General features: G+C 45.2%; 1 protein-coding gene and 1 pseudogene across 1 annotated transcript in view; both read right to left on the reverse strand.

The window, feature by feature from the left end:
* Nucleotides 1-24,895, reverse strand: part of FRMD4B (FERM domain containing 4B) — a 360,926-nt gene extending 336,031 nt beyond the window's left edge. Inside the window, exon 1 of the mRNA XM_050781288.1 lies at nucleotides 24,387-24,895. The gene's annotated coding sequence lies outside the window, so the exon portion shown is untranslated. The remainder of the gene's footprint in view (nucleotides 1-24,386) is intronic.
* Nucleotides 863-24,093, reverse strand: LOC126948994 (histone H1.8-like; annotated as a pseudogene).
* Nucleotides 24,896-25,661: the final 766 nt, after the last annotated feature.

The following is a 25,661-nucleotide window of genomic DNA, read 5'->3' on the forward strand; positions in this document are numbered from 1 at the left end:
TGAACAGAGAAAAAAAAATTTTAACTGAAAGTCATGTTAGGATCAGAGATATAACCCAAATCCTTCCAAAGGGAAGGAAAATTGCCTGACCAAGTCTCATCCTTAAGATATTGACCTTTCAAAGGTCTCATGTATAATGAGTCCAAAACTATCAAAGGCCCCCAAATAATTGATTAATGGACAGTGACAATGCTACCCTCCAGGGACATTCTGTGAAAAGAACCGGGCTTCCTGACTCCAATCTTCTGCTTTCAAATCCACCCTGCATGCCCCACCCATCCTCTTCTTCAGAAAGCACTTTAACGGCTCACAATATTTTTGAGCCTCCTTACTGCTTTTAACTCAAGTGTGGAACCTCACATGCCTCTGTTACCTATCTGGCTCCATTCCCACTGCACATGTTCCAAGAAACCCCTGCTGGCCTAGTGCAGTGGTTTTCATACTTAAGTGTCCATGAACATCACCCGGAGGGTTTGCAAAAACAGCTTGCTAGGCTCCATCACAGAGTTTCTGATTCTGTAGAGAGCAAAACTCAAGAATCTGCATTTGTAGCAAGTCCCCAAGAGATGCTGCTGCTGCTGCTGGTTTAGACATCAAACTTTGAGAACCACAGGAATCTGAGCTCTGGGCTACTCCTTTTTAAAAAAAAACTCAGAATAGGCCGGGCGTGGTGGCCCAAGCCTGTAATCCCAGCACTTTGGGAGGCCGAGGCGGGCGGATCACGAGGTCAGGAGATGGAGACCACTCTGGCTAACACGGTGAAACCCTATCTCTACTAAAAAATACAAAAAATTAGCCAGACGCGGTGGCGGGCGCCCGTAGTCCCAGCTACTCGGGAGGCTGAGGCAGGAGAATGGCGTGAACCCAGGAGGCAGAGCTTGCAGTGAGCCGAGATCGCGCCACTGCACTCCAGCCGGGGCAACAGAGCGAGACTCTGTCTCAAAGGAAAAAAAAAAAATAGGGAAAAGGCAAGACCATATACGATTTGGCGCTAGAAATGACAGTATTCTATTTCTACTATCCTTTTCTTAAAGAACTCCATGGTCCACATGGTAGCAGAGAATATGACACCTGGTGTTATCTCCCCTTCCACCCCTTGGACCACAGCTGGCTGGAGCAAAGATCGACCCCTGACCAAGTTAGACCAATCCCACATGTTTGGAACAAGGATTTTGAAGGTGTCAGAGTTACCTGTGGGGAGCTATATAATGTTTAGGACTGAGCCCTGTGCAAGTCAAGGAAGGTAGGCTGGAGAGACAAGGAGGGAAACAAGATCAGCCCCCTGCAGATCTAGAGCAATTCCTGATAAGATTCTGGTTCCTCTGAGACCTGGATGGACTCTTTGCAAAGAGTGCCGGTAGATTCTTCTGGGGGCAGTTGTTCTCAAATACACCCGTGCAGAGGCAACATCCAGGCAGCTTGTTTCTGTGTTGACATCTCAGATTCCCCTCTAAAGAATATGTTGAGAAGGTGTGGGCATGGCACAGAAATGGGGATGTTTAACAAGCACCCCAGTGATCTTGATGGAAGTCTGTGGGTTATATTCTGAGAAACACTATCCTCCATTTGTTTGTTTGTTTTTAACTCCAGCCCCTTTGAGTGGGTGTCTTGTTCTTAGAATCAAAAAGTACTAATTAAGGCAGTGCATATTACCAAGGTTTGGGAAGTAAAGGCAAGCCACTAGACAAAGTGATATGTGGGTCCTCCAGGATGAGTGAGAATTAGCCAGGTGGAATGTGAATATGCGTATGGCTCGGGAGGGCAGGGGAAAGGTAGGTTGTGCAAAGGACCTCGGTCAAGAGGGAGTATGGTATACCTAAGGATCCAAAATTCAATGTGAATAGAGCAGCAGTGTCTGTGTGTGTGTGGCGGGGGCTGGCAGGTGGGTAGAAAGAGAACACTGACCAACAATCAGGAATCCCCCTGTTGGAAAGCAGTCATCATCTTACTGCTTCCCATGGGCAATACTCTATTCCTCCTCATGCCTCAGGGATCCTGCTGGCTTTTTGGCTGCTGTCTTCTATTTTCTCTGCCTAGACCCTTTCCCTCTCTGGCTAGCTTCCCTAACATTTCTAGAATCAAAACCCTACAATTTAATTTTTTTATTTCCATAGGTTTTCAGGTATTTGGTTACAGGAGTAAGTTATTTAGGCATATTTGTGGGATTTTTGGTGCACCCATCACCCGAGCAGTGTACACTGAACCCAATTTGTAGTCTTTTATCCCTCACTCCCTCCCACTCTCCCCTGAGTCCCCAAAGTCTACTGTATAATTTTTATGCCTTTGCATCCTCATAGCTTAGCTCCCACTTATGAGTGAGAACATATGATGTTTGGTTTTCCATACCTGAGTTACTTCACTTAGAATAATAGTCTCCAATTTTGTCCAGGTTGCTGAGAATGCCATAAATTCATTCCTTTCTACGGCTGAGTAGTATTCCATCACACATATATATATATATATCACAGTTTCTTTATCCACTCATTGATTGATGGGCATTTGGGCTGGTTCCATATTTTTGCAATTGTGAATTGAAAACCCCACATCTTTAAAGAGTACCTCATGCTAAAGCCTACTGTAAAAGGGATTTCGGGTGTATACCAGACACCTCTTGGGCTGCGCCCTGCAACCTCTCTTCTGGGCTGCTCCCTGTCTCAGCTACACCACAGGTCTCTCTCTGTCCTGCGGCTTGGCATGGGATGGCTGCTGGGAGCCGCTCAGTGTGAGGGAGTTAACACCCAAGAAGAAACCCTTGGCCCAAAGGGGACAAGAGCCCATGGAAAAATATTCTTTTTTTCTTCCTGGTGGGTAGAAAATTCTAAGGTGCATTTTACATAGCATCTCAGAGCATCCTCAGTGGGACTGAGGTCTGGTGGCCACTTTCCAATCCTTGCTCCTGCTCCTTGAGATTTCTTCCCAGAATAAACCATAGGCACCCAAGCTCTTAGACAAGCCGACATCAATAATGACCAAAGGGAAGGATTAAGGTCATCAGAATATTAGAAAGGCTTATTTATCTACTCTGGTCTACCTGAAAATGCATATGGGCTTGTTCAGGTCTCTAGTACTCTAAATTTTTCACTTTGTTCTAGATATTCCCATGAGAATAACCTTAGTTCTGTCTGGAGTGAGTTTGGATTTTATTCTGGGAATTAGCACTTCCAATCCTATCTGGACCGGATGGGGAGATTCTCTGTGTATAGCTTGATGGAGTCAGTACTGGTTTCTGTTCCTCTTACCTAATCCTCGCAGGGACAGTGAGGGGGGACCCCAGATGGTCCCCCACCCTGCATCAGGGCTGCTCTCCCTCCCACACAGCAGATGTGCACCCACTATGGGGGTCTGGCCGGGCCCTACGACTGGGGAAGGCACTTTGACTTCTGCCTCTGAGGAAATCTTCAGTGAGTCTCACAACAAAATTAACTTCTTGGCAGTCTCTTCTATTGGTCTTTGTGTTAGTTTCTCTGGCCCTCAGAAGTCCTGGCCTCTCCCCTCAGTCTGTATCTCTCTTTCTTAATTGGTTTTTCCCCAAGCGTGTTTTTCCTAGATCAAGCCACCATCATTGCTTGACTGAAGCATGGTTGCAGCTTCCTAGCTAACTTACTGATTGCATTAATCATTTCCTAACCTAGTAAATATCCCATGTGACTTTTATTTTAAAGTGTGAGTCAGATCATGTCCCTCTCTGCTTAAGAAACTCCATTAACTTCCCATTGTACTTAGAATAAAATACAAATGCTCAACCATGGCCTACAAGGCCATCTTTGATTTAATCGTGCCTCACCACTCCCTCCCCTACTCACTATGTTCCAGCCACACAGGCCCATTCTCTATTCATAAAACCTACCAAGCATGTTCCTACCTCTGGGCCTCTGCACTCACCATACCCTCTTCCTAGGAATAACCACCCCCCAGACATTCCCATGGCGGGGTCCTTCTCAGCTTTCTGGCTCAGCTGAAATGTCATTCCAAAGACAGACTTTCCACAGTAGCTAATCCAAAGTAACATTCCCTCCCCAAGTTGCACCCTCTAGCTCAATCACCTGTTTTTTATGGTCCTCACGGTCCTACACAATTCATGTTACATAGTAGACACTTAATGTTTCCTGAATGAATAAATCAATGAATGAACCCTCTAGCAAGTTGTGAAGGCCACACACATTTATGGGTGCTTTAACTACTTTGCTTTTTATTCTAAGACGTGTTCTGACTCAGATTCTTTGGATACGGTAAGGCCTTAGGGTCAAAGACTGCTATTTTAGACATCTATCCATATACTACTCAGTAAGTCATGCTAATGTCCCCAAAACCACCTCCCATATCTCAGTGGGCTAGCACATCAAAGGTTGCTTTCTCATCGTTTCCAGATCTGATGCAGGTCAGCTTGAGGGAGGAGAGGAATTCTGTCATAAAGTTTTTTTCTAGTGAGTCATCCAAGCCCGGGGGTCTTAGAATCAGGCCCTAGATCTTCTCTATCCAGAAAGCAGATGAGGGCAAAAAATCTCAGGGAAGCAGTGAGTTATCATGGGCAAGCAGTTATTATGGGCAAGGCATAGGCAAAACATTTAACACTTCTATCCACATTCCATTGGTCAGAACACAGCCTCCTCCTCCCCCATACTCCAGCAAGAGAGGCTGAGCAATGTAATCTGTGTGCCACCCAGGAAGCAAAGAAGTGGAGTTTGGTGAGTATTGGGCCATGTGATAGCCTATTCCATCAGGCTTCAGATGACATTATTCGTCATCTGAAACTGGGGTCCGTCTTGCCAGTCAAGCATGCATTTCCAAGCTAAAGCACCACTGGAGGCTGCTGCTGTTGGAAGGATGTAAGCAAGCAATGGATGCAAAAATAGTCCCTTCTCTTGACCTCTTGCATCCCCATCTCCAGCCAATACCTCCCGTGACAGAACCTAATCAGAAGCCAGCTAATAAGGGAGCCTGGCAAATGTAGCTTACAGACTTTGACTCTGGATCACAGTTCAGCGCATAGCAAGGTGGGCCTGGAGATGAGAATCAATAGCTAAATAACCAGCAGAGCGTTGAGCTTATTAATTCAACAGAGATAATCAAGAGGCTTCAAACCCTAGGTTACTCCATAGGTTATTTTTCTAAGGCCTTTTCTAAAGATTCCTCCTCTGAGGGAATACTTTTCAGGAATCCATTCACATGCTCAGAAAAGCAAAATACAGGAAAGTGCATTTAAAAGAAAATTTTCTGACCACCTGGAGAGGCCATATAATAACAGGTGAAAAAAAAAATTAGAGAAAAATTAAGCACCAAAATATTCACTCCTATGTGCAATGGACAGAATGATCATATCGTATGATTATTCTGCTGGGACGCTGGACTCTATGCATTTGAAAAAGGATGAAGAAATTAATCCATCCTCATAAGAGGATGACAGAAGTGGCTAAGTAGTCCTTTAGCGCAGGGCTTTAAGCCTTGAAAGCTATTGGAAAGCTCAACGTAAAATAAGGTTAAGGCCCATTCACACGCACAAAGCTGAAATGGCGGGGAAGGCTGGTGGTAGAGGAGGAGCTTAGGGCAGCACTCAGGTATTGGTGTGGGGTACCACACCAATAGAAGACCCTCCCTCTTCTATTTTGACATCATGAGCCCATGCTGTCTGGTTTCAAAGTAGCAAATTGGTTGCTGAAGCTCGTCTTGTTTCAAAGTAGCAAATTGGTTGCTGAAGCTCCAGTCATGGTATCTGTTCTAGACAGCAGAAAGAGGAAATGCAAAGGCAAAAGACTATGCCTCCCACCTGAGTCAGCTCCCAACAACAGCCCTTCCTGGAAGTGCCGCAGAGCCATATTTAATAGTGTGAGAGGATGGGAAATGTGATTTTAAACAGAGCACACTACCCCCCCAACTAAGATTGGGGTTCTGTTACCAAGAATGGGAGAAATGGATGTCAGGCAGGCAACTAGCAGTTGGCCACAAACACTAAGGATGTGGCTTCCCAGGTGAGCCAGGGAAAAGTGCTGACAATGAAGACATTCAGTTCTCCCCTGAGCAGTTGGTTCCGTTACCTTCACTTGCCACTTTTACCACCCTACCCAGGGAGTCCCTCTGTGAGGGATCAGAAGGCACCAGCCAGCAGAGACTGTCCACTTGATCATCAGACATATCCTTTGTCCCAACGAACTGGATTGCATCCTTTACCTAAGATAAGCAAATGCTCACCACCATCGTTGGTATGTATAGGAAGGAATATATGCTTATTTACCATAGATGACCCCACCTTTCCAGAATATAGCAAAACCAATTCTAGGTCTCAGAGATAGCAAATGTAAAGTTTCTAATCCTGCCTGACTTGGTCAGCAACAGCTCAGTATTATGAATAATGAATAATGATACAAATAACAGTAACAGCCATCCCTCATTGATTGTTGACCATGTGCCAATCACTGTGCTGAGCATCTTATCCTAGAGGCCCACTTGGGAGTATTAAATGTGGAAATGTATCAGTCTCAGAAGAGGTTTAGATTTGTTTTTTATTCAATGTCACCCAGGTGTTAAGTCACAGAGTCAGGATTTAATCCAAATCTTCCTGACTCCAACCTCCATTGATCTTTCAGTTAACTCCAAATTAACTGAGGCTGTCATGTGTTGACCCTTTGTATTAGTTAGAATGTAGATGCTTGGATTTAATGAAGACCAAAGGAGAGTGGTTTAGATTAGTACTGATTCAAGTCCAAGTAGTAAACAGTCTGGCAGCAGTTGGGGGCTGGGTAGTACAGCTCTGCTCCACACAAAGGTGGGGGAACCCATACCCCTTCCATATTGATGCTCTGCCATCCTATGGTTGAAGATGGCTCTCCACACCTCCTTGTTCCAGCTCAAGGGAAGGAAGGAAGAACAAGTAGAAGGTGTTTCCTCTAAATGGGATTAACTCAGAAGTGACAATTCCTCTCACAGTTCTTTAGGCAGAGCTTGGTCACATGGCCACACCAGTGACAAAGAAGTCTAGGAAATGTAGCCCCTACCTTGACAGCCACATGCTCAGACAAAACTAAAAGGTGGGGACTATTTCTAAAAGGAGGAGAGGAAATGGATTTTGGGGACAAAAAGCAGTCTCTGCCACACTTGCAGATTGCATCATAGGAAGAGAGACTGGACTCTTTGGTTCAGAGGAAGAGCTGGGCACTGCCCAACCAAGACCACACAAAATGGGGAACTCTGCTAATGGAGAGCGGGCAGAATGGAAGTGGGACAGCCCAAAACTGCAGCTGGGGCACTGCTCGGTAATTATACACCAGAAAAAACAGTGACCATAAGAGCTGAAAGGAAAATAAGCTGTTATTGTTGTAAGAAAAATAAAACAAAAGTTCTTGCTAATCATGCCACCCAAGTTATACATTTATCCTCCCGGCTCTTGGCCATAATGGAGCTCACAGTCTTTTTTCAGACTCCCCTTTCTCAGAGCACATGGGGTGGGTAGATGTTGGTTTTTTGGACGGGGGAGGAGGTGGGCTGGGTCTTTATGCTGGAAATACCCATTCTGGCTCCTCCCTCTGGACCCAGATCCCAAGGTGGTAGATGTTTTGATGGTACCTCAAAGGGATGGAGCCACTGTTGAAAAGCACTGCAGGAAAGAAGCCAAAGTGGTGGGCTGGGCAGATCTGGAATTATCAGAAGTTCATAATTAACACATGCAGATCCATTTTATGTAGGCTTTGAGGATTCACAGGCTAAGCCCTCAAAAGTCTTCTTGCTGTTATTTGCACACCCATAGTAGATTCTTTATCAGTGGTAGCCTGAAGCCTGCCACTGTACATATTATCTCTAATCTTTTTTTTCCTTTTCCTTTTGAGACCGAGCCTCATTCTTTCACCAAGTCTGGAGTGCAGTGGCACAATCATGGCTCACTGCAGCCTCAACTTCCCTGGGCTCTGGTGATCCTCCCACGTCAGCCTCCTGAGTATCTGGGACTACAGATGTGTGCCACCATGCCTGGCTAAGTTTTGTGTGTTTTTTTTTTTTTAGAGATGGGGTTTTGCCATGTTGCCCAGGCTAGTGTCAAACTTCTGGGCTCAAGCGATCTGCCTGCCTTGGCCTCTCAAAGTGCTGGGATTACAGGTGTGAGCCACCATGCCTGGTCTGTCTCTAATTCTTAAAACCACCATAGCAGGTGCTTTTGGCATCCCTCCCACTCCCTTGTCCTTACCATTTCAGAGCACAGTGGCTTGCTTCCAAATGCCCGCACCTGAATTTCTCTGCTGAGGACTTTCTTGTGCTGCTAGAGTCCTACTTTGCCAAGCACGGGATACAGCATATGCACCTACAAATCATTATAACACTCCACCTCGCAGAAGTAGCCCTCAGTTAACTGCTCAGGAATTGGTGTATAAATACCTCGGCTCCCTCAGATTTTCCCTCAGATGGGAAAATTTGTAGGTACATGCACTCCACTGGTTCCCAGAGCCTCCCCAGTGGGAACAAGCTCTAATAGCCTACGGTGGTAATTGAATTGATAACATACTTTTTCAGGGGCTGCCTTCCATTCCCTGTGTCATTTCCTGACTGCCCAACTGATGTTTCCAGGACTTCCTAAATAAACTACTTGTAGTCTATCTCAGGATCTGCTTCTGGGAGATCTTAAATAAGACACCCTGTGAAATAAGTTATGATCCCCATGAGGGTAACAGGCTGGCACCATAAAAAGCGCACTGGCTCTGGAGTCACAATGACCCAGATTTGAATTCCAGTTTCATCCCTTACCAGCTGTGTGGGGCTGAGAAAATTGTTAGGCTCTGGTGTCTCCATTTTCTGGTCTGTTAAATGAAGCCAATTATACCCACCTTGCAGAACCGGACAGCTTTCAATAAAACGATTCCTCTGATTTCCCTAACACTGTCCCCAGAACATAACAGGCACTCAACAAGAGTTAGTTTTCTTCCCTCCTGTCTCCATTTTACAAATAAGGAAACTGAAACTCAGGAAGGTTTCCTGACCTGTACAAGGTTAAAAAGTTGGTTAAGTGACAGATCTTGGATTCAAACACAAATATCCTCATTCCAAATCTACTTAAAACTTTTCCACTGCGCCTCCCATATCCACTTCAGGGCCTAAATTTCCTGACTTGATACACAAAATCATTTTAAACTTCAAATTCCCAGGTCTTTCTTTCCTATTGTGCTCTGCAGATACCACATCTGGCTTCTGATCCTCAGAGATTCCCACATTCTGGTGCCATTCACACCCTTTGCTATTTGTGCCCTCCATTCTGGGGCATGGCTCTCTCTCTTTCCCGCATTCAGCTGTTACACACACTTTTAATTTGGGGGTAAAGATTTTCACAAGTTCATCTCTGGGTAAAATACAACATCACTGAAAATAGATGAAAATGCAGGAAAAAAGGATTACAGGTAACTCAGGGACAAATAAATGTACATCTGAACGTTTTACTCTTAGACAAAGGTGAGGAGTCCTTTCCTGGTTCCCCCTTGAAAAGAACACCCAGAACCCTTCCGGGGTGGAGCGCAAACATGCCAAGCACCTGCTGCTTCTTGGTGAGTGAGTGGAGGTCCCAAAAAGGAAGAAATATCCAATGTTTCCAAATTAACTCTCCCAACAAATAGTGCTGTTACCCAGCAGCTCAGCCAAAAGCAAAGCAGAGGCAAAGACAAAAAGGAAAACCAAAGTCATTCTGTTCAACTCACTCAGATTTTTGCAATTAGAAATCTAGAAAAAAGCTATTTTTATTTCCAACTTTACATTTGGGCTAATTTTTAAAATACACTACTATTTGGAAATATGTTTATATTGCAGGAACATAATCTTTCAGGGGTTGAACTTTGAAAGGTCCTATGTGTGACCTCTCCTACAGTACAGTGACCAATCTGTCATGGTTTTAGTACTAAAAGTCCCTTGTCCCAGAAAATTTCTTAGTCCTGGGTAAACAGAAATGGTTGGTCAACTAATTAGAATACAAATTTGATTCTCAAGTCTGCTCTTTTAAAATACAAATCTCCTTAGGCAGGTCAAAACAATTCACCAGTGGTAATTTAGAGTTCTGATAGCTTCTCACAAAATACCCCACAAAAATGGTCCCCAGTTTAAAAATCCATGAGGATCTCCTATTAAAGGAATCACAAATGCAGACACTGATAGAGACAAGATTCAAATACGTGAAGAAAGCAATTTGCATAAAATCTTCCAGTCTACTCTTTACTTATACAAGGAAATAGAATCTCATTCTTCCAGAAACCCACAGCCCATTTAGTCCATTACCTTCCCTCCTTTGATAGGCATGGGATGGACAAACATCTCTCTACCCGAGAAAAACTGCTCAAGTGTGATTTTTAAAAATGGCAATTCTCATTGGGACTCAATGGCAAGGACTATGAGGACTATGGGTTTCCTTCCCTCTCTTTCTTTCTTTCTCTCTTTCTCTCTTCCTTCCTTCCTTCCTCCCTCCCTCCCTCCCTCCTTTCCTTCCTTCCTTCCTCTTTCCTTCTCTCTCTCTCTCTCTTTTTCTTTCCTTTTCCTTTCTCTCTCTCTCTCTTTTTTCTTTTTTTGAGACAGTCCCACTCTCTCACCCAGGCTGGAGTGCAGTGGTGCAATCCTGGCTTACTGCAGCCTTGACTTTGTGGGCTCTGGTGATCCTCCTGCCTCAGCCTCCTGAGTAGCTGCATCTACAGGCCCATGCCACCATGCTTGATTAATTTTTTATATATTTTTTAGTAGAGATGGGGTTTTGTCATGTTGCTCAGGCTGCTCTCAAATTCTTGGGATCAAGAAATCCACCTGCCTTGGCTTCCCAAAGTGCTGGGATTGTAGGAGCCACCACAACCAGCCTATGGTTTTCTTAGTCTGGATTCCTCCAGAAGCCAATCCCAGATAAGGATTCAAGTGTAAGGTATTTATCTGAGAGGTCATCCCAGGAAACAATAGTAGGACGGTGCATAAGTGAGACAAGAAAGATAAGGCCACACACATACACAAAAAGGACTAGCCTATTAAGTCACCTATCACCATGGGCGAGTGGAGCTTAACCCCATGAGGAAACTCTGGGAAAAGGTGTACAATATACACCCCTTAGTTTCACTGGATGGGCAAGGGAGCTGGAGTATCCACAGGCCAAACCCTGTTCATTTTTGGAGGGAATGGATGTTAATTCCCCTGCATTTCCAGCCCACCACTTCCACAGCCAGAGAAAGTCCTCAGACAAACCAATGCAGGTGCTGGCAGCGGGAAGTGAAGCTGGCATGCACGACTACGGCCAGGGCAAAGATGTAGGGACCAGCAACACCAGCAGCATCTGCTACAGCAATCAACGCAGAACCCATGAGCCACCAGAGCTCTGTGCTAGTCAGTTGCTGCCATGTGGGAATGCAGCCAGTGTTGCTAGAGCTTCTGAATTTTTAAAAGAAACCAGTGATCCAGATTGTTTTGTGGAATTTCCTGATTCATACTTGCTATTGATTGATTCAAATATTTTAAAAACAGTCTAGGGAATAACCAAGCATATCTATAGGCAGAATGTAGCCTATGGGCCATCAGTTTGCATCCACTACTCTAGTTTAACCTCCTTATTTTATAGATAAGGAGACCAAGGCCCTAGAGGACAGTGACTTGACTCAGGGGATGCTGCAGATTACCACTTGTCTGGGTTCTGCAACCAGTTCCCTTAACTCCCAGGCCAGAGTTCTTCCTAACCCACTGTGCTGCCCACACTGCCCACTCTCTCCTCTCCACACCCATCCTCAAAGGGCAGGAGCCTTATCCCTGCCCTCCACTGCACTCAGAGCAAAGGAAGTTTCCCTTTCTTCCATCAAAGCACTAAATATTTTGTCTCGCTAGAAATGTATTCCTTACTATTCTTAATTTCACAGAAGTTAGACAGTGCTTATTTTGTCCTGGGCACGCTTCTAAATACTTTACAAATAATTACTTTCATTCTCAAAGCAACCCTATGAAGCAAGGATTATTATTTTCCCAGTCTTAAAGATGGACAATTGAAATGCAGAGAGGTTAAGATACTTGCCTGAGTTGAAGCAGTGATGGAATTAGGAGACAAATTTTGGCAGCTATCTCCAGAGCCACAGATTGACAACCACTACTCAACACTGACTCTCAATCACCTACCTATTTAGACTCTTATAATACCTCGATTGGATCTTTTTTTTCTATGATAACAGGAATTGGCAAAGGACGGGCTCATGGGCCAACATCTACCCCCTGCTTGCTTTTGTAATAACAAGTATACCAGAATACAGTCACATCTATTAATTTATGTATTGTCTGCAGCCATTCTTGACCTACAAAGGCAGAATTGAGGAGTTGCAATACAGGCCATAGGGCCCACGAAGCCTATTTTATTTAGTGCTATAGCTTGGATAAGGGTTGTTTGTCCCCACCAAATCTTATGTTGAAATTTAATCCCCGATGTTGGAGGTGGGTCCTAATGGGTAGTGTTTGTGTCACGGGGATGGATCCCTCACGACTAGATTAATGCCTTCACTCAAAGGTGAGTGAGTTCTCACTCTTAGTTTTCACAAGAGCTAGTTGTTAAAGAGTCTGGCATGCCCCAACCCTCACCTCTCCCCTCCTCTCTCATCATGTAATCTCTGCACACACCAGCTCCCATTCCCTTCTACCATGAGTGGAAGCAGCCTGACCAGATGCAGCCCTATCTTGGACTTTCCAGCCATCAGAATCACGAGTCAAATAAAACCATTTTTTGGTTTTTTTGTTTTTTTAAATAAATTACCCTGCCTCAGGTATACCTTTACAGTAATACAAAATGAACTAAGACATTTAGTATCTGGCCTTCCACAGAAAAGGTCTGCCAACTTCTGCATTACAGAATTGCCAAGCTTTCCTCTGACTGCAAGTTTCTTGATTATGCTGTTTAATCATAATGCAGAAAATCCTATAATCCCTCCCAAAGCCTTAGCATACACAGTGATGAATTCACAGGTTAGACTTCTAGGAACTGCAAATATGCAGATGTCTGGGAACCCAGAAATCATCAAAAATACCCTCAGAACTCCACTTAAGGAAAAACATAACAGTAAGTTCCACGAAATAGGCACATTTTTAATCTTGGGTCCTTACCTGGGCAAAGGCTTTTAAAGCAACAGGACAGACAGAAATACCCAAAGAGGGGTAGAGAGGAGAAATAGAAGAAGTGGCTTTTACAACAACTGGCAATAGGCATCTTGCAGTTAGAGAGACATGGGTTCAAATCTCAACTCTACCACTTACGACTTATCTCTTAAACTTCAATTTTTACCTGTAAAGTAGGAGGAATAATAATGATCATTTCTTGGAGTGGGGTGGACAGTTTAGCCAAGATTATAATGTATATGAATTCTTAGCATCCTACCTGGGATTTGCTAACTACTCAGAGGAGCTCTATTATTAGTAATAAAGGTAACTCTAAAAGAACATGGATCTGTGACTATTTACACAGAGGCTCTCAATCCCACACAATTCAGCTGTCAAATAATAACAGGATTACAGCACAGAACAAAAAGCAATCTTTATCATGATAACCCCAAGTCAGGAAAAGATGTAGCCACATTATACGCACCAAGCAAAAAAAAGTAAAGAAGCATGTGCCATGTTTTCATCAAAGAAAGTTTAAGCAAAAAATCATGTGTGTACAAAGAGATAAGCTTCAATCACCTGGAAAAATCACTTAAGTGAAACAAATTACTTATTCCTTGACAACACTATATAAATGAAACTGTACATGCGGTAGAAAAAATGTTTGCATTGTAGGCTCTGCAAGAAGACAAAGTTACATTTCCCACTCATTGTTTAGTGAAAGCATCTATGGAATAGCATGAAGCCTTGCTGACAAACTGCCAATTTTTAAATACCCTTTATCAGCATCATTTTCATAGCTTTTCTCTGAGATCCAGAAAAGATCAAAGATCAGTTTCCAGGATGCTTTTCCAAGTGTAATCAAGTTCAGTGCTAGAAAGTACAATGAGAACCACTCACGATCTGAACTGTTTAAAGCATCTGAATCGTTGCAAAAACAATTTCTTCCTCTTAATGTGTTTGAATCAAACTTTTGACCTCTAGTAAACTGGATGCCCCATTCTTTCAGGCAGTAAAAGAGCAGCTAGACTGGGAACCTGGAGGTATATAAAACACTACACTACTTTTTTTTCCTCTTAAAAATACAAATTGAATTACTTTAACACAGTTGGAGCAAATGACCATGATATGTCCTCAATTTAAGTCTTACAGCCCAACTGGGATGGCGTTCTGTGTTCCCAATCTAGGGGCACATGGTTTTCATTAGTTTGTCAGGATTCTGCATTTCAGTTTGCACATTTAAATAAATGCAATTAGTTCATTTGTGATGGCCCCACATACCCTTATCTTTTCTGATTTATTGAATAAGCCACACTCTCTTAATGTTTTGAGATTTGTCTAAATACTAAAAGGTTATTTGATATGACAAGTTACACAAAATACCACTTTTACTGCATGGCAAATAATTATACTGAAACTATCCACTGATACACCACTGCTTAGGAAGCCTTTTAAGTGCATCTATCTGACATTTAAAAAAAATTAAAGTGAGACTAGTCCAGCCAACACAGACAAAGTGCAGGGTGCACACTTCTGGTTGTTCATAGCATAAAATGTTTAGAGGTGGAAGGACCTCAAGTGTCAATACCCATTTGACAAATCCAGAGAGCTAATGAGCATGCTTCTGGTCAGTCTGCTGCCAAGGTGGGATCAGAACTTGGCCTTCCTGGTTCTTGATTCAGTGCCAACTCCAGCTCCCCTCTCTCCCCAGCCCCTCCTTTATCTGGCAGAACTCGGGTTGAGTATTAAACTTGGATGAAGCAGGGCCAAAGCTGGCCGTACATGCTTTGTGCCTGTCCCGCATTCTGGTCACATATGAGCCTTCTGCTCTTTTGCAAAGACTGAATTGATGGGATGGGCTCAGTCAGGTGCAACAAGGGAAGCCCGACAATAATCCTCAGCCACATCCATTGCTGGGTCCCCCACCGACGCTGTCGGCTGTTATAAGCACCAGCTGGAAGATGGATGCTGGTATTTCCAGAAAGACCTTTTGAATCAGGAGGGGCTGTGACAGGCCCCATGCTGTGGCAAGAGCATAATTATTTCCAATAACTGTCTGTCTAGGCTACTTAGTGATTTCCAAAGCCAAGCTCCTCCTCACTGTGACAACACATTCAGTGTTTATCTGAATGTGTTGAGTTTTGCACTTACTTCTTATGGAAGATCACAATGCCGAAAATTCCATTCTGGTAATAGTTTAGTCAGCAAGGCAGAAAGGAATGACATCTTTTATAAATAATGATTAAGGACAACCTATTTGATAACTTTGGATGCTTGTTCAGGATCTGTTGTAGGGGGCAATAGTCTCATTTGGAACAATATGAACCATTAGAATCTTCTGGGAGGCAGGCTCTTGGGAGAAAAAGCCAAGCTCTTATGCTGAGACTGCCAAAGACAACAAAAAGCAGAGACTTGTGCAGCATGGTAGCAAAGAGCACAAACTCCATTCTGAGTTTGAATTCCAGGTGTGTCACTTACTAGCTGTGTAATTTTGGGCAAGTCACTCGCCCACTCCAAGCCTCAGTTTCCACCTCTGCAGAATGTGGGTTACTGTGGGTCATTGTGGAGATGGAATTAAATGCTGCTTGGAAAGTATTTGGCAAATGCCTGGCATCTGGCACTTATAGGTGCTCAATAAAAGGTAGCCATTATCATCAGACACCAGTTAGTGGGGCTTGTGCTTTGAAAAGGGGACTTATTCTGATCCAACATTCCATGCTGATTCTCTGTGTTCATCAGATTGTTGCTGAAATCTCCGTTTGGGCCTTTTTTTGAGGCTTCCCTGCTACTTCTGTCCTTCTTCCTACTTGTCAAATGCTCTGGAACTCTCCACTTGCTGTGCAAATCTTTCAGGCCCAAGCGCAATGCCATCCCGTGCACCCCCTGCTACCATGCAGTAGCTCCAGACAGATCACCATACCTCTCATTTGGTGTCTGGATGGGGGAGTTCACCTTCCATGTTCATTCACATCTCCTTTCCCTGACATGATTACGCTTCTGGGAGACAGGGATTTGCCTTATATATCCTCTACAGCACTCAATACATGCCCACGAGTCTTCCAGGTTCCCTGATCCCTTGCTACACAAAGTATGGTCCACAGACTAGCACCATAGGTATCACTTGGAGCTTGTTAGAAATGCAGTCTCAGGCCCCATCCCAGATCTGCCGAATCAGAATCTGATCCGCAAGTGGTTTGTGTGCACCAAGTTCAGGAAACATCTCTCCAGTCCAGTATTTCCCAGACTTCAGTCATTCGCATCTTCCCTTCATAGGTTTTGCCATTTTCCAGTACTATCTACACTGTGTTTTACCTAACACATATTTTTACACTGACATGATTTCTTTCTCAGCCTCGTTCTAAGCAACACTATTCAATCTGTTAATAGTTTGCTCAGCAAGGCAGAAAGGAATATAATCTTTTGCAAGACATGAAGGTATAAGTGAATTTTTTTTCTGGTACACGTTAAAATAAATAGCCAATAAGGAAAAATGTTTCTCTATCTATCATCTAAAATTAACTCATATACCACCAGGGATACACCTACCCACTTTAGCAAACACAGCTCTAGACTTTTTGTAGCTGGATTAGAAGACATCTAAGTCCAGTGCTCCTGAACGGTGTCTGTGCCCACTCAGCATGGTTATCCTATGGGGTGAATGCACTTGTCTTCAAGACAGAGATGGTTGTGGGAGGCTGAAAACCTAGGTTCTAGCCCTGCGCCATCCCTTAATGACTTGTCATATCACAGCCTCTCTTTGGGGCTTATTTTTACGGGTTAGCTGATCTTAAGGCTCCCTTCCAAGTCAAAAAATATGACATTATAATTATGAGATCAAAGGCTCCGGAGTCAGAATGACCTGGAGTTGAAACTAAAGCTCCATTACTTGTTCATTTCATTGAATCTCAGTTTTCCTCATCTGTAAAATGAACAATAAGCGGACATAACACCCATCTCAGAGGATTCGTAAGAAGAAAGAAGACAACTAAAAAAATGCCTAGCTTAAAATGTGGGACATAGTTGGTGTTCAACAAATAATATGAATTATTAATTTTTTCCTAGCCTCTACAAAGCACAAATAATAATGGCTAGAATGTTTTTAGTATTTACTCCACCACAGTTACTACATGAAACACTTCTTTGTATTTTGTCACTTAATCCTCAAAATAACCTGATGAGATAGGAATTCTTATAATCCCCACTTTATGGATGAAGAAATTGAGGCACAAAAAAGGTTAAGTCACTTGGTCAAAGCACACCTTTAGTAAGAAGCAAAGATAGATCTGAGTGTAGATCCTCTGAAGCTACAACCAGTATTCACAACAATGACCTGTCCTGCCTTCTTATAAAACACTAGTCAACATGCACCCTTTGCCAACTCAACAAATATTATGTGATTTTGGCCAAGTGGCAACCTCATAACCAGTTTCCTTGGCTGTATAGTGAGGGGTGTTAGGAGTCCCCACCTCATAGGGTGTGGTGAGCATTGAATGAGGGCACCCTCATGGACATCACAGGGCAATTCCCAGCATAAGTGAATTGGTAACCATGTGTTGCCATTGTTACCATTAGTTCTACTATTATTTGTTGAGCCTTTACATCTGCACAAGATTTTGTGTGTATGTGTTGGGGGTGGGGGAAAGAAACAAAAGTCTTTATTGATAAATAGCTTACGATGAAATAAATAGAGCAGTGGTTTGTTGAAGAATGAAAACTAGGGCAGAGGCTCGGTCTCTCTCCACCCCTGCCTCCGGCCCTAGGATACAGCCCTCTGGCTAGACACTTGGGATGAGGAGACTGTAATGGGCAGTCCAGCTTTTCCTGAGCCCTTGGGGGTCTCTGTCTTCCTGGACAGGTGTGCAGGCACCACCTTGGAGCCACTGTCCTTAGCAGCAGAAGCAGACTTAGCGTTTGGCCCCTGCCCAGCCCCCTAGGCAGCTGCCCTTTAGGAGCCTTGGCCTTGGCCTGCCACCTTCTGGTTGAGGAAGCAGCACCATTCTTGACCTTGCTGACAGTGGGTTTTGAACTCTTACTCCCAGCTTTGGTTTTCCTGTGGTCCTCAGCATCTCCTTGGCTGCTCCTGCTGCCTTTGGCCTTTGCCTTCCTACTGAGCCTGCTGGCACTGGAAGGGGCCTGTGTGGCCTTGTCTGGCTTGGGGGTGCCTTCCTAGCCTCGCCCGGCTGTGGCCTGGTGTCCTTGGCCATGCCGCCTTGCTTGTGGGCCTTCTCTGTGGCTGCACCTGGCTTGGGAGGAGCCTTCTGCACCTCTGCTGGCCCCTTGGCTGCCTTCTTCACCTTGCCCGCGTTGGGAGGATCCTCCTTGGCCTCACTTGGCTTCTTGGGACCCTTCCCCTTGGCCTCTCCCGCTCTCCTGGGGACCGTCGGGGGGCCATCTTCCTGGGCTGGATTTTCCTCTTGCGCTTGGGATCTAATTTGAAGCTGCCAGTGGCCCCCCTGGCTTTGGAGTTGAGGGGTCTGGCGAGGAGGCTGCGACACATGCCAGTGGCCAGCGCCTGCTTCAGCAGGTACCTGAAGCGGTGGACGTCCAATGTTGGGTACTTGTACAGGATGTAGAGCTTGATGGCCACCGCCGATGTGCCCCAGCACTGCTCCCCCACCTGCAGAGCCTCTACCACCCTGTGGGGGGTGGGGGAGCTGGGAGGAGGGGAGGACGGTGAGGGGGTAGGAGGCGGCACCCCACCGGGAAGCTGCTGCAGCTCAGGTCTGGCTTTTCAGATTCAGGAGAATCTGGCTTTTCAGATTCAGGAGACCTGGATGATCCTGCTATGGAAGTCAGAAGGAGGGTGAGGTGCCGCTGGTAACGCTCCCGGGAGGGGAGGCATCTGGAGTTTTATCTTTCAGTTATGGTAAGGACTTCCTCAGTTTAATTATTTTAATTTTTTATTTTTTGAGACAGCGTCTTGCTGTGTTGCTCAGGCTGGAGTGCAATGGCACTATCACGGCTCACTGCAGCCTCAACCTCCTGGGCTCAAGTGATCCTTCCACCTCAGTCTTCTGAGTAGCTGGGATTACAGGAATGTGCCACCACAGCCAGGTAATTTTTAAAATTTGAAGTACGGATGAGGTCTTCCTAGGTTGCCTAGTCTGGTCTTGAACTCCTGGGCTCAAGCAATCCTCCTGCCCCGGCCTCCCAAAATGTTGGGATTACAGTGCACCCCACCAGGAATTCTTTATCACATAATTTAGTCTATTAAATAGATGCCTACTCGTGGCCCCCTAAAACAGTAGCCTTTATACATGGGGTGGCCATATAATTTATCGTCCAAACCGGAGGCATAGACATTAACAAGGATTGACCCAGGCAAGCCCTACTTCTAGGGCCCCTCTGCTGTGAGTGAACATCGTCCTCACAGCTGTACACACTAGGGCCCCCTTTCCCATTGGATAACTGTACATAAAGTGACAGAGGACAATTAAAAGCAGCACATCTCTAACGACAAAGTAACACAGACCCAAATAAAGACCTCAAGGCTGAAGAGCTGCAGAATAGAGCACTCATTTGCCCTGGGCTTTAAGGAGGTGTATTCTTCAAAGACTTTGTTCTAAGACACTACTTAAATAACTGCTTTCATTAGATTAGCACAGCAAATTGATTCAAATAAATGTCTTCCAAGATTTGCACATAAATGAAAACAGGATCACAATCACCCCCTTGTAAGAGGTTTTGGGACGGCTGTGGGTTTTTAATCAATATATCTGCCTTTTTCTTCTCAGTGCCATTGGAAAATAAAGTAACTACTATCAATTTGACTTGTTCTGCATCTTGATCTCATAAGTCCTGATATTGACCGCGTTAAAAGTGACAGCTAAAGTTTTCCTTACACACATGAAAAATCGTATTGATAACCTATTTGCCTGAATACAATTCAGCTCATTTTCCATTATTTGCGGCATCAAAAAGAAGAGGAATCAGCCTATGTGCATTAGGCACTTGTACCCTGCGGTGAATATTTATTCCAGACTTTCTTAGCCTTAATTTCCCCCTTTTTCCACAACTGTATTCATGTGGCAGTCCAGCCCGCTGATGTCCTCCATCTATATGGTCTGGGTAGGACTCCACTGCTGGGGCAAAGCCCTCAACCTCTGCAGAAGCCACTTAACACAGATTTCCTCCAGCCGTGCTAATTGGGCAAATCAGAGCTCATTTTGAAACTTTTTGTTCAACAACTGGGGAAGGGGAGTTTTTTGGTTGCTGGACTTGAACTTGAAACTGCGTAAACCACCAAGTATACAGTCATCTTGTCACCCAAGAAGGACCCCAATACACAGAGGCAAGAAGAAAAAGGCAGACCTGAGGAATGAAAAGAAACCAGATCCTGAAGTCACTGTTTAGCCCTAAGCAAGATGCTCTTGAAGTCAGTCCTACCCGTGTACCTTTTAGTAACCTGAACCCATATGTAAGAAAAAATATATATATTCTATATATGCATATATATAATACCCTAATTCCACTTAAATTTGGGTTTGTAACTTATTATCAAAATAGCACTAACAGATACATGCATCCCGTGGCAGTGCTTTTCAAACTTTTTGACGGCTAAGAATCACATTTTATACTGCAACCCAGAATGCACATAGGAGTGACTCAAAGTTTCATGAAATTACAGAACTCTTAGAACATATGATGATGCTGACACTTGTTGTCTTGTTATACCTAAAAAAAATACTGGTAGTAACCCACTAAATGGATTTTATGACCTTCATATTGAAAAAACACTGTCTTACGAGATTAGGTTAAAAATTGATTTCACCAGGAAGAATGAGATAAGAAATGACATGATAATTTCAGTAAATCCAGTCATTGGGGAGAATAAGAGATTTGGCCTCTAAATTACCTAGAGGGTTTATCAAACATCTGGCAACAGAAAATTGTTATCTTACCACTTCTCTCTAACTGCCCATGGCACATATTTGTCAGAAGAGGAGAAAAAAAAACATTTTACTGGCTTAGAAATACATGAATTATCCCCCCAGAATCTTCCATCTAAAACAAAATCACAACCACATCTAACAACCACATACGTAAGTAAAGGAAGATACATGTAAGACCTGCTGATGCGCTGAGTACATTATTTATCTATAGGCTGATAGTCATTTCAGTGAGCCTCAGCAGTCCCGAACATATACAAATAGTGCATTCATGATACGATCAGATCTCTGGGGCAGATTTAAAGGGAGAAATAGAAAGATCACTTGCAGTATAAGCCTCAAACCTTCACTTATGTGTGTAAGATAACTATGAAGATTTCCTGCTAGACAATTACTGCAGGCTGGATAAGGCAGGGTATTTTTAACTGTTTTCCATGTACCCTATTTGTATTGTAAGTTAGCCAAAACTTTCTTTTTGTCTGCTCAAAGCATGCAGAGTCTTGATTAAATCTGTGGAATCAAATGGAGAACTAGGATTCTCAGGCTTGCTGAAACTAGAGGCCAGTGACAATAAACATTACTGAGAAAACTTCAGCTGATTTGACACTTGGGAGTGGCTATGAAGTTAACTCCTCCCACGCTTTTCTAGATTAGGCTCAAATGCAACCATCTGCCTGTTTGAGAAACCCATTCACTTTTCTGCCACTAACATGGAAAGTTATTAATTTCAAAACAAAGTGAAGTTTAATACAGGAAAACAGGATCGTGATCACCATGATCACTTGCAGGGGAAAGATCTTCTGAGAACTTTCCCATGGATAATGAAAATTAAACCTTAAAATACGGTATTTAGGTAATTTCTTCATGTTCCAGCACCATATTGTTTAAATGCATTCCACCTGTATTTCTGAATTTAAGCAAATAAAATGTTTGATTAATATTACTTGCAGATGTCACAAACAAGTGATTAAACTTCTACCATTCAATAAGTCCTTGGAGTTGTCTAAATTTTTCTCACCCTTTTAGGAAATGTAAGCACAGTTCAAAAGGGGTGTGTGTGTGGGAGTGTGTGTGTGTTACTTTTTATTACAACATTTTCAGATTACAAAAAGAAAGAAATGGCCGGGCGCGGTGGTTCACGCCTGTAATCCCAGCACTTTGGGACGCCGAGGCGAGTGGTGGATCGTTTGAAGTCAGGAGTTCAAGCCCAGCCCGGCCAACATGGTGAAACCCCGTCTCTACTAAAAATACAAAAATTAGCCGGGCGTAGTGGCACATGCCTGTAATCCCAGCTACAAGGGAGGCTGAGGGAAGAGAATCGCTTGAGCCTAGGAGGCAGAGGTTGCGGTGAGGCGCGATTGAGCCACTGCAGTCCAGTCTAGGTGACAGAGTTCGGGGAAAAAAAAAAAAGAAGAAGAATTGTAGCAACACCAATACATCCACCACCTGTCTTGTGACAATTTAGAGACAAAAATACATAGAGTGCCTACTGAGTGTCAGTCTCTCTTAAACATCATCTTTTTAAATTTATTAAAAATATATGGGCCGGGCGCGGTGGCTCACACCTGTAATCCCAGCACTTTGGGAGTCCGAGGCGGGCAGATCACAAGGTCAGGAGATCGAGACCAGCCTGGCTAATGCGGTGGAACCCCGTCTTTACTAAAAATACAAAAAATTAGCCAGGCATGGTGGCGTGTGCCTGTAATCCCAGCTACTCGGGAGGCTGAGGCAGGAGACTCGCTTGAACCCGGGAGACGGAGGTTGCAGCGAGCCGAGATCGGGCACTTGCACTCCAGCCTGGGCGACAGAGACTCTGTCTCAAAAAAAAAATATACATATATATGTGTGTATATATACATATATGTGTGTGTATATATACATATACATATGTGTGTATATATGCATATATATGTGTATATATACATATATATGGTGGTTATTATTGTTATTATTTTCTTCATCTGCATTAACACCACCATTGCAGCACATCCCTTTCGGAGGCACTGTCTTGTTAAGAGCCTGGCACCTGAAATTAGATCTTATATAGACCACAGATTACTGGTGGGACTTCCGGTAAGTTACTTAATCTCTCTCTAGGGCTAGGTTTACCACTTCATGGATTACGGATGATGCCCCAAAAGTGCCTACCAGGATGCCTGGCACACAGTAAGCTCTCTAAACCACCATTCTTCACAGCACGTGTATGACAGATGAAAGTGCGTCTTGGTGAGGTTAAGTAAGGCGAAGCTGCTTTTCCTCCCCTCTAGACATTTGATTTGGAAACCTCACAGATCCATTCCCTTTAGGACGGGAAACAGCACGTTGGGGATCGCGCTATAATCTTGTACACATCTTCCGACTTGGCTAGTAAGTTTCTAGGGGCGCCACTGCCTAATCTCCAAGCATCAACCAGCTTTCCGGAAAGACTGCTGCTATCAGCACCCTAAGGTCTTTTTTCCCGAAAGGCCCTGCCTCTAGTCGCAGCCGTCTGGGTACCAGCAAATACACCAAATCAGTTCGCGAAGTTCAGAGGACTTGGCTCTGGTATGTTTACAAGTCCTAACAGATCGCAGGAATGTTCAGGATAATTATTACTCCACCCAGGAGCGCCCAGCCCAACCCTCTCACATCTGGAAGGAAGCGGCCACACAAAGGAGAGCGAGAGAGAGAGACCTCCTCCCGCGGCTGCTTTCTCAGGCCGGAGAAGATTTAATACACGTCTCACCCCTTTTGTGAACAAGAGCAGGCACTGTTCAGTATCTTTCAAAGCACAGGACATCCAATGCAAGGGAAGAGTTTGTCCTCTACTCCAAACGAAATGGCACTTCTCAAAGTAGGAGCTAAAGATTATATTTATTTTTTCCTCCCCAGATGAAAATGAAAAGTGAAATACTCCACAAAATAAGAAGCGATTCACATGCACACTGCCTCTCCAACATAGGAGCGGCTAGGATCTGACACACCTATTTGAAAAGCGCAGCCAAACCAAACCCTTAGTGTCCGCTGCTAACTCCAGGGATTTCCCCCCACTCTTTTCGCTGCCTTTTGGAAGTACCTCTGGGGGCCGGATCTGGGCTTCATCAGCTCTTCTCCCGACCTCCCACGAACGCGCGGCAACCAAAGCACTAGGTCCCCGGCGGCGCATTTACAAACCCCACCAACGCCAACGCCTCGAAACCGCCAAACTTCCTGTCTCCATACCACCAAAGCGACCAAAGAGCCGTGCCAAGTGCCCCAGGGACTCCAGCGGAGGCTGCACCAGACCCTGAACCCCAGGGCGGGGTTTTCTACTCTCCCAAGCTCTGGGGATCCGCACCTCCGCTGGGGGTCTCCAAACGTGCGCGCTGCGCCCGGGGCGCACCGGGCGCGCCTGTGGCCGCGTCTTGCGGCCGCGCCCTGGCAGCACGCTTGGGGAGCCTGGGGCGGTCGCCCACCTACCTGCTCAGCCGCCTCCTCCCTGCGGCGCTCCGGGGCTGTAGACCGCTACTTTATTGTCTCGGCTGCGCACCGCGCGGGACCTGGAGACCCGGCTCTGCGCCAGTCCTGCAAGTCCGCTCTGCGCTGTGCCTTTCTCGGCGGCAGCTGCCTTCCTCTTCTTCCTCTTCCTCTCTGTCCAAGCTCCAGTTCAGCACGTGAGCCACGCAGCCCGACTCCCGGGCTCTCTGGGCAGCCAGCGCCTGCCGCATCCCCCGGCCCGGGTCTGCAGGTCGCCCCCGCCACCGCCGCTCGCCGTGCGTCCTCGCTTTGATCCACACTTACAGCTGTGCCCCGGGCCGCCTTTCTCGCGTCCTTCGGTCCTGCCTGCCTCCTTTCGCTGTCAGCCGGGGCTTTCGGCTCCCTCTCTCCCCAGCTGCCCCCGCCCGCCGCCTCTCCGGGGGCTGGGGCGGCCGCTGCCAATGAGGCTCGGCTGATGCGCTGTTCCGGCCCAGTCATTGTATCGGGAGGGGAGGAAGAGGAGGGGGAGAGGGAGGAAGGGAGGGGGCGCCCTCGGCCCCAGCCGCGCGCGGCTGCGGGCTGGGCTAGCCTTCCCCGACAGAGAAAGGGCGCCGGTGCCAGGAGGAGGGGAAAGAGGGGGTCACCAGCCCGCGCCTCTCCATCGCTCCCTCTGACTCCTCCAAGCGCTGGGCGGGACTTGATTCTGCCTCCCCAGCTTCAGGCATCCCAGGACCTGAATGCTGTTAGAATAAAGGGTATGAGGCACCGGTGGCTGAGGGAGGCGCAGAATGCACCCAGCCACCCGAGAGGGGCTGGCGAAATGACTTCTGAGATCCCCGCAAATCTGAAGCCATTGCACGTGAAAGAAAGAAAGGAAAAGAAAAAAAAAAAGGCGAGCCTATCCCATACCAGGCATTTATTCTTAAGAACAATTTTTGTTTTATTATGCGTTCCTCACAGGAAACTAGGGAGGCTCAGAGAGGTTAGCTCAAAATAGCTGATGAGTGACAGGGCAGAGATTCCAACTTGATCTGGTGCTGAGTGTAACACAGCAAATGGGAGAGGAAGGAGAGGAAAGGAGGATTCTTCATTAACGACTTCCTATTGAGAGTTTTTCTATTCTCTTCGAATGAGTTGACAAGGAGAGCACCAAAGGTGCTCTGACAGGGCTGGGAGAAAATACTTCCCAAACAGCCTTAAATATATGTCCCGTGACCAGACTTCACTCCTCTACCTACCATGAATTAATTTTTCTCTACACACTATGAATTAATTTAT

This window comes from Macaca thibetana, chromosome 2, assembly GCF_024542745.1.
Source record: "Macaca thibetana thibetana isolate TM-01 chromosome 2, ASM2454274v1, whole genome shotgun sequence".
Lineage (NCBI taxonomy): Eukaryota > Metazoa > Chordata > Mammalia > Primates > Cercopithecidae > Macaca > Macaca thibetana.